The 12528-nt window shown below is 39.5% G+C and overlaps 1 protein-coding gene across 8 annotated transcripts in view; it reads right to left on the bottom strand.

The window, feature by feature from the left end:
• LOC124116702 (b(0,+)-type amino acid transporter 1-like) overlaps positions 1–12528 on the bottom strand; it is a 133198-nt gene that overhangs the window by 38904 nt on the left and 81766 nt on the right. Inside the window, exon 1 of one of the 8 annotated variants that reach the window (XM_046483018.2) lies at positions 4746–5092. The exons of 6 other annotated variants lie outside the window; for them this stretch is intronic. The gene's annotated coding sequence lies outside the window, so the exon portion shown is untranslated. Of the gene's footprint in view, positions 1–4739; positions 5093–12528 lie in introns of those variants that run through there. One more of the 8 variants, XM_046482276.2, reaches the window with a different exon arrangement.

The raw sequence follows: 12528 nt of genomic DNA, 5'->3' as shown, positions 1-12528 counted from the left end.
CAGCTTTTTTTATTACTTTACTAATATATTTTTCAAACCTAAGTGAGTGAGTAGAGTGCTATGCACTTTAGCATTATTCCAGACACATCACAAACAATAGGGTCTGTGGTAAAAACCCAACACCATGCAAACACAGTATCGTAACTGATAAGAAACAGCGCAGTAAAGAGACAATTGAAAGGAAATAAACATACTGCTCATTGTTTCTTTTGTTAATAACCAGCCAAGAGTAAATTACCTCCCTTCTCTATCAAGTTTGAAGTTTTTTTTCTCAACTGCAATTTGTGACATTCTACAAGAAGAAAAAATCTTCTCAACATTAATACTTGAATACATGGTGCGAAACTTTTGATTCACTGACAAGAAAAAAAAGAAATGCCAAGGAATTATCAGCACACCTGACAGTCAACGAGAAGACAAACATGAGACATTAAGTTGTACACAAACTACCAACAAATACTCTCAATATCAAGTGTCTCTGCACAATACATTGAGCCTGGTTTCATTAGCCTGATGAAAGAAGGCCAGTTCAGTGTCACGGAAACTACAGCATGCTCCACATCAACAGCTTGATAATCACTATAAACCTGGAAAGTGAGAGCCGAGTCTCAATTTAATCAGGAGATGCAATAAAAACCAATTACTTGCCAGTTTACAGCAGTCAGGGGCCGGTGATAAGGTAATTAGACGAACAAATACGAGTTCGGCAATGCTATGATGCAACGAATGCACGTAGATGACCTATTGCCTTGTCTGAACTACTGTGTTCTGAATAAACACAATGATAAGAGAAATTCCAGATAAGGTGTGAAGACATAACATTATCTTCCTGATCAGCCACTAAATCTAGTGTGGTATGTACTTCTTTCCTCTTTTATGGGACCCGTGAAGACTGGGGTAAAAACGGGATAGGGTGGTCAGGCTCGCTCACTTAGTTGATGCATGTCATCGTATCCCAATTGCGTGGATTGAAGCTCATGATGTCAATTAATAGATTGTCTGGTACAGACTCGATAATTTACAGACCACCGTCACATGGATGGAATATTGCGGTGTTAAAGGACAAACAAACAAACAAATAATCTTTCATGGTGCGCTTTGAGTATGATAACTAGCATGGGAAAAGTGCAATACAAATGGACGACTATTACTATCCTGGTAGGCTGGGATGTTACAATAGCAGAAAGTAGTGTTACGTTCAAATAACAGTGAGTGAGTGTTGTTTTACGCCACAGCTAGCAATATAGAGAATCTCACCCGAGTGTCTTTTGATATCAAAGATATCAACACGAGTTGATAAAAGTGGCAAAAATTCCGAGGCTTGCCGAGGATTTTTGCCACTTTTATCAACGAGTGTTGATATATTTGATATCAAAAGACACGAGGGTGAGATTTTATTTATCATCCAACATCATTCTTCCAACCTTTTCAATTTGTAGACAGTAATTAGTGTCTTCAATGTAAAAAGTACTGCTAACAGCTTCAGTAGCAGAGCCATTAGTGATGTCATTTGACTGTGACGTCATGGTAACCAATGACGTCACAATGGTCTGCAAAGCATTGTGATGCAATTTCATTGCAGCGATATCTACAGTATAGATATCGCTTGATCTCACCCAAGCCATATCTCCTGTGGGAGCCAGTTTTGGATGATAAATTCCAATGTCACACAGCCTGTAAATCATCAAATCTGGATCAGACAAACAGTGGTAGATTCACCTTTTTTTTAGTGTGATGACATGCAATTCTGACATATCTGTGGCAGCTTTACGGAAGCAAGTTTAGTGTTAAACTTAAATGACTATCAGTGTTCTTTTATGCCACAACAATATTCCAGAGCCCGATCACACCATGCACACCTAACAGTTGACTTGGACCTTATTCCAGCCCGGAACATCACTGTACTTCAGCAATCCACTGGATTCCAAGCAGTTGCCTGCTGACACACTGAAGGAGTGAGTTTGTTTGTTTGTTGTTTAACGCCGCACTCAGCAATATTCCATCTATATGACGGTGGTCTGTAAATAATAGAGTCTGGACCAGACAATCCAGTGATTGATATCATGAGCATCGATCCACGCAATTTGGATACAATGACATGCATCAACCAAGTCAGAGAGCTTGACCACCCTATCCTGTTCGTTGCCTCTTACGACAAGCATAGTCGTCTGTTATGGCAAGAATGGGATGCTGAAGACCTATTCTAACCCAGATCTTCACGGCTATGAAGAAGTTAGTGAGTCCGGTTTTATCTGCTTCTAGAAATATTCCAGCAATATCACGGTGGGGGGGACACCTGAAATGGGCTTCACACATTGCACCCACATGAAAAACTGAGCCCGGGCCTTGACATGACAAGCAAATGCTTTAACCATGAGGCTACCCGACCACACACTGAGTAAGGACAAATAACCTGGATAATGGATAATCATTATCTATACGAAAGCTTGACAAATAAAAAGGAATTTTTTTTTCAGAACATATACACATTTCCTGACATAATGTAAATGCTTCTCACATTGCCGACTCCGGATTCCACTGTATTGACAATCCTCAAGCTTTGATCTCTGTTGAAGATGGTCAACAGTGAAGATCTATGTCTCGGCATGTAAAACTGTCCCAACACCTGGGTATTCCTTTCTTTCGGATTGAATACATGGCTGGCACTACTGACATACACTCATTCATCACTCAGCCTGGCATGTCACTGCATTATAAAGGAACTAGGTAGACACAAGGAGCTGGGGGGTAGGGGGTACTGGACCGAGGTAGGGGTAGATCAATCATTCACACAGAGGGCAGACGAATGAGAATGGATTCATACGTTGCAGCCAGAAATATTCCAGTTATATCACAAAAGACTCTTAAAAATCTAGAGAGTTTAAATCTTGACTCCCATGATTATGAGGCTGTTGTGGCTGTAGGGTACAAATAATTTTTCTTTTTTTTATAAATTGAGTCTGAGCTCGGCCAATCAGTGTTTGACTGTATCAGCAACACCCATTCTACGTGTCACCAATGTATCATTGTTGTCTACCAGCTATATTGTTAGGGTGTCCTGGAGCCATTGTCAGGCCCAAGAAAACAACAGAGAGCAACCAAACTGTGGAATATGCACACATTTTAATAGAAATAGCCATACAAATTACAAACAAGACAATCCCCATATAGACAGACAGACAGACAGACAAATTTATTCGGTACTTCAGGCCGCCGGCCCATAATACAATGGAAATATACTGTATATATGTATTTGCATGCTGAGAAGATTTAATAACGATTTACCGTTCAACACTGTGTTTCTGTTCGAATGTTCATGACTTGGAAGAGAAATTTACCTAAGCTTTTTATAATTTGTTCGTTTTCAGCTGACATAAGTCTTATAAAATTCTCAATAGAGAATGCACAATAGTGTGCATCGTAATGAATAAAACCCACCCTATTTTCAAAGGACCCAAGCACAGTAAATCATGCAGACGACAACAAACCGATTGCACATGCACTCGGTATTTTGTTGTCTTGATAGAAAATGTGGCAGGTTTTAATCATTACCTGGATCCATGAAGTTTACTGGTGTAGCATGAGAAACTAGGGACCAGGTGAAGATTTTTAAAATTTAAGGGTCATGACAACAAGCCCTTGACTTTCCACGTTTCGTGTTCACTATCAAACACTGGCCGAATCCTCATCAATTAGCCTTCACAAGCATGGGGTTTTGAAAGTATTCAACAACGGAATTCAACAGTGGGTTGAAGGGAGTGGAACAAACAATACACATTCCTCATCACCCAGCTTGAAACAAAGGACAAATTTGCTTTCATATTTTACTTAGTTTGATAGCTGGACTAGACAGTTTGCTCCAAATGTTTGTATTTTTAGTAAACCTGTCTCTTTCTTCATGTAATTACATGTAATATGATTCTATTAATAGTATTATTAGGACAAAGTCGTACAGGAGTGACCTTGATGATGATGACACAAGTCTGATGCAACTACTCATGAATAAAATTTAGCCATCACAAATGTGGAAAAAAAGCCATCCTTACAAATCCTTCAGAAGCAGATTGACGTTATCAGGAGACAAGGTGTCAGGCAACGTTGAGATCTGCACGTACTCCAAAAGGGAGTCACTGCCTGTGCTGTCTCATACGCTGATGCAATATTTATTTTCTAAAGTTGTAGAGTCAGTTGCAAAGGTTGTTGACTGATTGTGTTGGTGTCACGTTCCTTACAACCAGGACATTAACTTACCATACACAATAGGTCATTTGTCATCTATTAACAAATCCAATAATGTCATTTCTAAATATGTTAATTCAAAAAGAAAATATGTTTGGTTATTTACCAACAACAGTCAAAATCTAAATTAAGAAAGACAAAATGTCACCAATTTGGTGAAAACAATCTTATTCTTGTTTTTGAATTAATACACAAATTATTTTGACCACAATTACCAACAATAACTAAAACCTCAAATGACGAAAGATAAAATGAAATAAATTTGGTGAAAAAAATAATCTGTATTTTTTCAAATTAAAGCAAATATTATTCTGAAAGCTGCCATAATAACAGTGTGGTATATCACTCTACAATGATTAACTAGAAACACTGCAGTGTAACACAGAAATTGTCAACAATCTGTCAAAAACTTCCCTATGCAATGTTAACAAGCCCACATTTGGCCATCATTAGTGTAATGTGTGCTGTGAGAAAACTAACAAACTGAGTGTGGTGCCTACCTTTACCTTCAGACCTGCGTCCCGCAATCACAAATACTGCAAGTGTTCAAAGCCCATACATTTATGGAGCTCCAGTAATTCCCTTAATCCTCGAGACAAAATATATCCTGTTTGAGAAGCATGCTGTCTTGCAGGACGATATGACCTTGCACTGACATGACTGCGATGTCTCAACACGTGGTTTGTCCAAATCACAGCCTAGCAACAGGGCTAATCAGCTACCCGCAAGATATCCGCTGAATAAAAAGTAACCTGATCACTCTGAACACACAGGGCCTGTTATGATTATTAAAATAAGATTATATGATTAACTACAACAGGCATGTGAAGCATGGCTGACTGCTGAATGGTTGACTGATTCGTGATATAACGAATAATCCTTGATCAGAACAACTGTTACTGATCAGAAGGCATGTGAAACCGGACACAGGTATTGGGTTAAACCACTACATTAATTAAGGTCACTGTGATTAGCACGGACTGTTAGGCTGCAAAGAGGGATCTAACAACAGCTGGGATAATCCTAATCTAGGGCCATTGTAAAGGGACAAGGGTATAGTAAATGAAACAAGGCTTGGATTAGCTGTATATGTTAAATCGTCAAATTAACAGTTATACCCTGTAGTTCAGAGGTTTGTTCAATTCACATGCACACTTCTCCATATCTGGTACTGTGCATTAGTCACTGGAGTCAGAAAGGTTCAGGTGTGATAAGCTTCCATTCTCAATATTGTTTTGGAAACCTCTGCAAATTGATATGAAATTTGTTCATAGCATTCAATTGACCGATAATAATGTTTTGGACTTAAAACATAAAGCAAAAATCAAAGAAATTACTTTAATAAAAGTTTGATTGTTCATAAACTGTAAGCAAATATGATTTAAGTTTATACCAAATGTCTACACTTTATTTACCCTCCTGTCACAAGAAAATCAGCTTATATCAAAACCATTCTCATGTTAAGATATCTGCAAAATGTTTATAAAAAGCCAAATGGTCGACAAATTGTGTTCATGCCTCGATATGGAGTCCAAAACAGGAAATAAAAAGATTCAGGCTGTCAGTCATATGAGCACAACTAGAAACAATAATTTATAATACTGCCATAAAAATGTCATTGCAACACTTTTAACTTCACACAGAACTTGCTTGATAATGCAGGGGTAGAAACTAACATATTTAGTCCACTAGTCCTTATAATGATAACATATAGCAAAACCCTTAAAAATGGCAGATTTCTACTAGTCCTTAGGATACCTTAACTATTGGCCAGTTTGGCAAGGACTACAGGACTAGTGCCAGTTTCTAACGCTGTAATGGTGTTAGAACCTTACACTGAAACGTCGCTCCTAATTGTAGTAAAGAAGTTGATCCATAAATCTTATCATAACTTAGTACTCCAACTTCTAAATGCTTCACACAGAACCCTTGTCTTATATATTATAAACAGGACCTACATACACTAAGCAATCAACTTGATGACAGGCCAGACTACCGGCAGCTGTCAAGTACCCATCCCTATCATCACAGCTAAGAAATGGGGACTGTGTGTGGAACATAGACTTACTGCAAGGACAGGACAACTTACAGGTGCACACAAACTGACACAGAAGTGTCACCGTAACCTGCTGACATAAATCACTGTACACACAAACAAGCTAGTGTCTGTCTGGTCAGGTTCAACTACACGAAAACTGAGTAATATTCCAGCTACGTCACAGCAGCCTGTGAACAATCAAGTGAGTGAGTGAGTGAGTGCGTGAGTGCGTGAGTGCGTGAGTGCGTGAGTGAGTGAGTCACAGCAGCCTGTGAACAATCAAGTGAGTGAGTGAGTGAGTGAGTCACAGCAGCCTGTGAACGATCAAGGACAAGCAAACCAGTGGCAGAAAACAAGAGTGAGTGATCGAGTGAGTGATTGAGAGAGTGATCGAGTGAGTGAGTGCTGTTTTACGCCGCTTTTAGCAATATTTCAGCAATATCACCAACACTTTAACCACTAGGCTACCCCACCGCCTTCCACACTGACAAGTGAGGTGAGGTGAGGTGAGGTGAGGTGAGGTGAGGTGAGGTGAGGTGAGGTAAAATAGGGTTTTAATGTCACGTACAAGATTATTGCACTGACATAGTGATGTGCATGCACGTTTGTGTGTCTGTGTGTGGCTGCTTGTGCTAGTCCAGACTCATGCCGATTTTATAGTGCTAACCCACTGAGATACCATGCCACAGTTTTACACGAATACCCCACTCAGACACTGACTCTGAGCTGACCAGTCTTTGTTTTAGACCCTTAATGCTGAGCGCCAGGCAGGGTAGGAACAAGTACCATCTTTTAACGCCTTTTGGTATGACACAGCTGGGGACACTAACAGGATACAATACCTTGAATGAAGTTAAAGAACATTGGTACTGTTATACAAAACATCCTTAGATCTACGACTGTCTATGGTAATATATGGGAGTTACTATCACCTTAGCACAAAGATTGCTTGTACAACACACCACTGACCATTAGATCCATCCAGTCAACTCAAAGGTTACTGCAGACCATTTCTTCCCAGATTCCCTTCAGGAATGACCAAATGGCTGAAACCCTCGGCACTCAACCCTCAGTCAATAGCAGCATATAGTGCAGTCACATCACTGGCTCTACCTTACCTTTCCTCTTACCTGTCACACCTCGTCTACAGGTACACAAATGACCCTGTACGGAGAGATGGGTATATATCCTTCTATGATAGCAGGGGCGGTCGGGTAGCCTAGTGGTTAAAGCGTTCGCCTGTCACGCCGAAGACCCGGGTTCGATTCCCGACATGGGTACAATGTGTAAAGCCCATTTCTGGTGTCCCCCGCCGTGATATTGCTAAAAGCGGCGTAAAATCATACTCAGTCACTCACTCTATGATAGCAGAAGGCAGTGCAGTCACATCACTGGCTCTACCTCACCTTTCCTCTTACCTGTCACACCTCGATCATCTACAGGTACACAAATGACCCTGAGATGGGTATATATCACATAGTGGGCCCTGATGAAATGTCGTAGAGTATTACAGTTAGAGAAATACCCACTGCTCATGTCACATATTTCCTTGGACCATCCCTACAACAATGGTCAACGTCAACAGTGTGCTTCAACATGGCCACTCAGTCCACCGAACATATCTTGATAGTCATTCTCATCTAAAATAACTTGTGGTACGCTATGAATAGACAATGCCTTTTAGAAAGTGGTCAAAAGTAACATTTGTTATATTTGGGATTACACTTTCTGAGTTTACTACAAATTCTAGCACTTTTGGGGTGGGGGAGTCCCATCTGGGATTCAAACCCACACTGCCAGAGTGAGGCACCTAATTGCTAGCACACAAAGTCAGCGACCTAACCCAATCTGGCACCGAGGCTACCAGACTTAACTCCAAATGATTACTGCACTAAAAAATTAGCCGAGCAAACTCGAAAAATAAAAAAAATGACACACCTGCTGCCTTCACAAGATGACTCATGTGACAAAACTCTATATTCTCTAGCTGCCTACAAAATATCTGAATCGGCTTTTGTCACTAGCCCAGTATCAATGTGTGCCAATGAATGAAGTGTCTCATACCACTGTACTGGATTCCCCTTTCGAAAAGTTGTTGAACCAATATGGTAGTGAATCAGAACTCAGAGAATAATATTTGAGCCAAAAACTGAGAATGGGGATATTAAGGATGCTAAGGTTACTGGGTACCGGTATGTGATGATGTTAGTGGTCTTGATGTAGTCCTGCACCATGACTGTGAAATTTATATTTTTTAGGTATGTGTTGTTACTAATAGCCGAGACAAGTCTAGATCAAACTAACCAAGTCTAGTTTGCTTGATTCCAAAACAGCAGAAGATGAAAGGTTCTTTCGAAGAAGAAGAAAAAACAATTTAAAGACATGTTTTCATTGACTAAGTGTCAGTCTAGTCTTGATGATGCATACCCAAATGTGGGGCATAGCTGGTGGTGTCTATTATTCTCCTCATACACATGGAAGTATAAGCATGCATGGTTAGTCCTTCACCATGACCGTGGAAATATATTTATTTTATGAAAAAATAATAATCTAGAAATGAATACAAAAGCAAGTCTAGCCAGCTCAAGCTAGCTCTATTCTGAAATCAGCATAGGGAATTTTTTTATATTTTTAGAGTCAAGAAGGATATTGTGTAATATAAGATTTCAGAGACTTAATGTTAGTCTAATGCAGGGTAGGCTTGTGACTAAAGCAGTCACTGGTCAAGCTGAAGGCAAATATTTCCTATCCCACACAGGTACAAATTGTCTGTCCCACCAGCATATTTTCCCTTCTGCCCAACCTTACTGTAATGCTATGGTCCTAAATGAAGCATGTCTAGATTTTCCTAAGGTTCTGAATCTCCCATCTCACTTGTACACCTTTTCAATTTCTATGTAGTTGTTTGTTTCTATCAAAATTATATATTTTCAGAGATTAAGCGTCAGTCTAGAGTTGTGTTCCCCACCACGATAATGCCTAAACCCACTCATCGATTAACTAAGACTCGGTTGATATTTCCCATATTAAAAAACACTCATGATGAATCCTCTATTTATTATCTGAATTAACATCAAAACAAATTTGGGGTCTTATACTCATCACAAAGTATAATTATTGATAAATTGCACGAAGATATTACTATTATATATACTTGAAAGTCGCCTCTAGTTTTCACAAGGCCTGACATGTCTGACATTTTGTATAGTTTTGGAATGTTACTAGCTCATAATGTTGTGTACACCCCTCTACTGGTCCATTCATCTGTAAATCCTGTATACTGCACTACTGAGATGTATAGTATAACTCATTGACACCCTGCTACTGACACAGTCATCTCATTGACACCCCACTGTTGACATTAATAGTAAGATACACAAACATCACAAGAAGAATTACATCTCGATTATTTGACAAAAGAGATTCCATTGGGCACAAAAGGCAAAATAGCCGGGTAAATTATATAAATGGATCACTGAAAATCAGCTCATATAAAATCAACAAGAAGACAAAGTCAGCAATATGCCCCACAATGGTAAATACTTGTTGTGAATAAATATATGAAACTTGTTGCCATGGAAAGAAAAGAAAAGAAATATTGTAATGTTTTTAAGATCTGCTCCTGAAATAAACACTACCACCGTTTCCTGCCTAGGTCAAAGTTGTTGGCAAGGTAACTAAAAAAATTAAATTTTCAAAAATCCCAAACTTATCAAATGCACCAGTTCACCTGACTAGGCCAATAAAAGTTAGAGGTGAAATGATAGAGCACGATCACGATACACTACATATTATTATACATAGGTCACGATATGATACACATTGTGATACGACACATATCTACATCAAATCGTGTGGAAACCTTTTACTAGTATTTCAGGTTCAAAATGAAAAGTTAGCTGAAGACACATGTTCGTAGAGGCTATTTTTAGTAGAAAACTTGAAGCGCTAATAACAACACATCTTGCAATATTTGACTGACAAAAATATAAACGAGTGCATTGTCTTGTATTGATACAGAAAAAAACATTGTGTAGCATGAAATTCATGATGCACCGGTGTACTAATGTATCATTTCAGCCTTAATAAATGTACCAAGTTTGGTGAAGAAACATTGTATGTTTTTCAAGATCTGTTCCGGAAACGAGCACTATCGCCATTTCCAGCCTAAGTCAAAGTTGTTGCCACAGAAACTCCAAAAACAATCATATTTTTTAAATCCCAAACTATTATGCCGTAAAGGAGTGTAAGGATGAAGACTGCTCTAGCATCACTGAAGGTAGATATATGTCACAAGAGCTGATCTAGCATCATTGAAGGTTGATACATGTCACAAGAGCTGATCTAGCATCATACAGGGTAGACACATGTCACAAGAGCTGATCTAGCATCACTGAAGGTAGATACATGTCACAAGAGCTGATCTAGCATCACTGAAGGTAGATACATGTCACAAGAGCTGATCTAGCATTATTGAAGGTAGATACATGTCAAAAGAGCTGATCTAGCATCATTGAAGGTAGACACATGTCACAAGAGCTGATCTAGCATCATTGAAGGTAGATACATGTCAAAAGAGTTGATCTAGCATCATTGAAGGTAGATACATGTCACAAGAGCTGATCTAGCATCATTGAAGGTAGACACATGTCACAAGAGCTGATCTAGCATCATAGAGGGTAGATACATGTCACAAGAGCTGATCTAGCATCATTGAAGGTAGATACATGTCACAAGAGCTGATCTAGCATCATAGAGGGTAGATACATGTCACAAGAGCTGATCTAGCATCATTGAAGGTAGATACATGTCACAAGATCTGATCTAGCATCATTGAAGGCAGACACGTCACAAGAGCTGATCTAGCATCATTGAAGGTAGATACATGTCACAAGAGCTGATCTAGCATCATTGAAGGCAGACACGTCACAAGAGCTTATCTAGCATCATTGAAGGTAGACACATGTCACAAGATCTGATCTAGCATCATTGAAGGTAGACACATGTCACAAGTATTGATCTAGCATCATTGAAGGCAGACACGTCACAAGAGCTTATCTAGCATCATTGAAGGTAGACACATGTCACAAGATCTGATCTAGCATCATTGAAGGTAGATACATGTCACAAGAGCTGATCTAGTATCATACAGGGTAGACACATGTCACAAGGGTTGATCTAGCATCATTGAAGGTAGATACATGTCACAAGAGCTGATCTAGCATCATTGAAGGTAGATATATGTCACAAGAGCTGATCTAGCATCATACAGGGTAGACACATGTCACAATAGCTGATCTAGCATCATTGAAGGTAGACACGTCACAAGAGCTGATCTAGCATCATTGAAGGTAGACACATGTCACAAGAGCTGATCTAGTATCATACAGGGTAGACACATGTCACAAGAGCTGATCTAGCATCATTGAAGGTAGATACATGTCCCAAGAGCTGATCTAGCATCATTGAAGGTAGGTAAATGTCACAAGAGCTGATCTAGCATCATTGAAGGTAGATACATGTCACAATAGCTGATCTAGCATCATTGAAGGCAGACACATGTCACAAGAGCTGATCTAGCATCATTGAAGGTAGATACATGTCACAAGATCTGATCTAGCATCATTGAAGGTAGACACATGTCACAAGATCTGATCTAGCATCATTGAAGGTAGAAACATGTCACAAGAGCTGATCTAGCATCACTGAAGGTAGATACATGTCACAAGATCTGATCTAGCATCATACAGGGTAGACACATGTCACAAGAGCTGATCTAGCATCATTGAAGGTAGACACATGTCGCAAGAGCTGAACTAGCATCATTGAAGGCAGACACATGTCACAAGAGCTGATCTAGCATCATTGAAGGTAGACACATGTCACAAGAGCTGATCTAGCATCATTGAAGGCAGACACATGTCGCAAGAGCTGATCTAGCATCATTGAAGGCAGACACATGTCGCAAGAGCTGATCTAGCATCATTGAAGGTGGATACATGTCACAAGAGCTGATCTAGCATTATTGAAGGTAGACACATGTCACAAGAGCTGATCTAGCATCATAGAGGGTAGATACATGTCACAAGAGCTGATCTAGCATCATTGAAGGTGGATACATGTCACAAGAGCTGATCTAGCATCATTGAAGGTGGATACATGTCACAAGAGCTGATCTAGCATCATACAGGGTAGACACATGTCACAAGAGCTGATCTAGCATCATAGAGGGTAGATACATGTCACAAGAG

This window comes from Haliotis rufescens, unplaced genomic scaffold (assembly GCF_023055435.1).
Source record: "Haliotis rufescens isolate VD_foot unplaced genomic scaffold, xgHalRufe1.0.p SCAF_17, whole genome shotgun sequence".
Taxonomy (NCBI): domain Eukaryota; kingdom Metazoa; phylum Mollusca; class Gastropoda; order Lepetellida; family Haliotidae; genus Haliotis; species Haliotis rufescens.
This window is presented reverse-complemented; position numbering and strand designations above follow the sequence as displayed.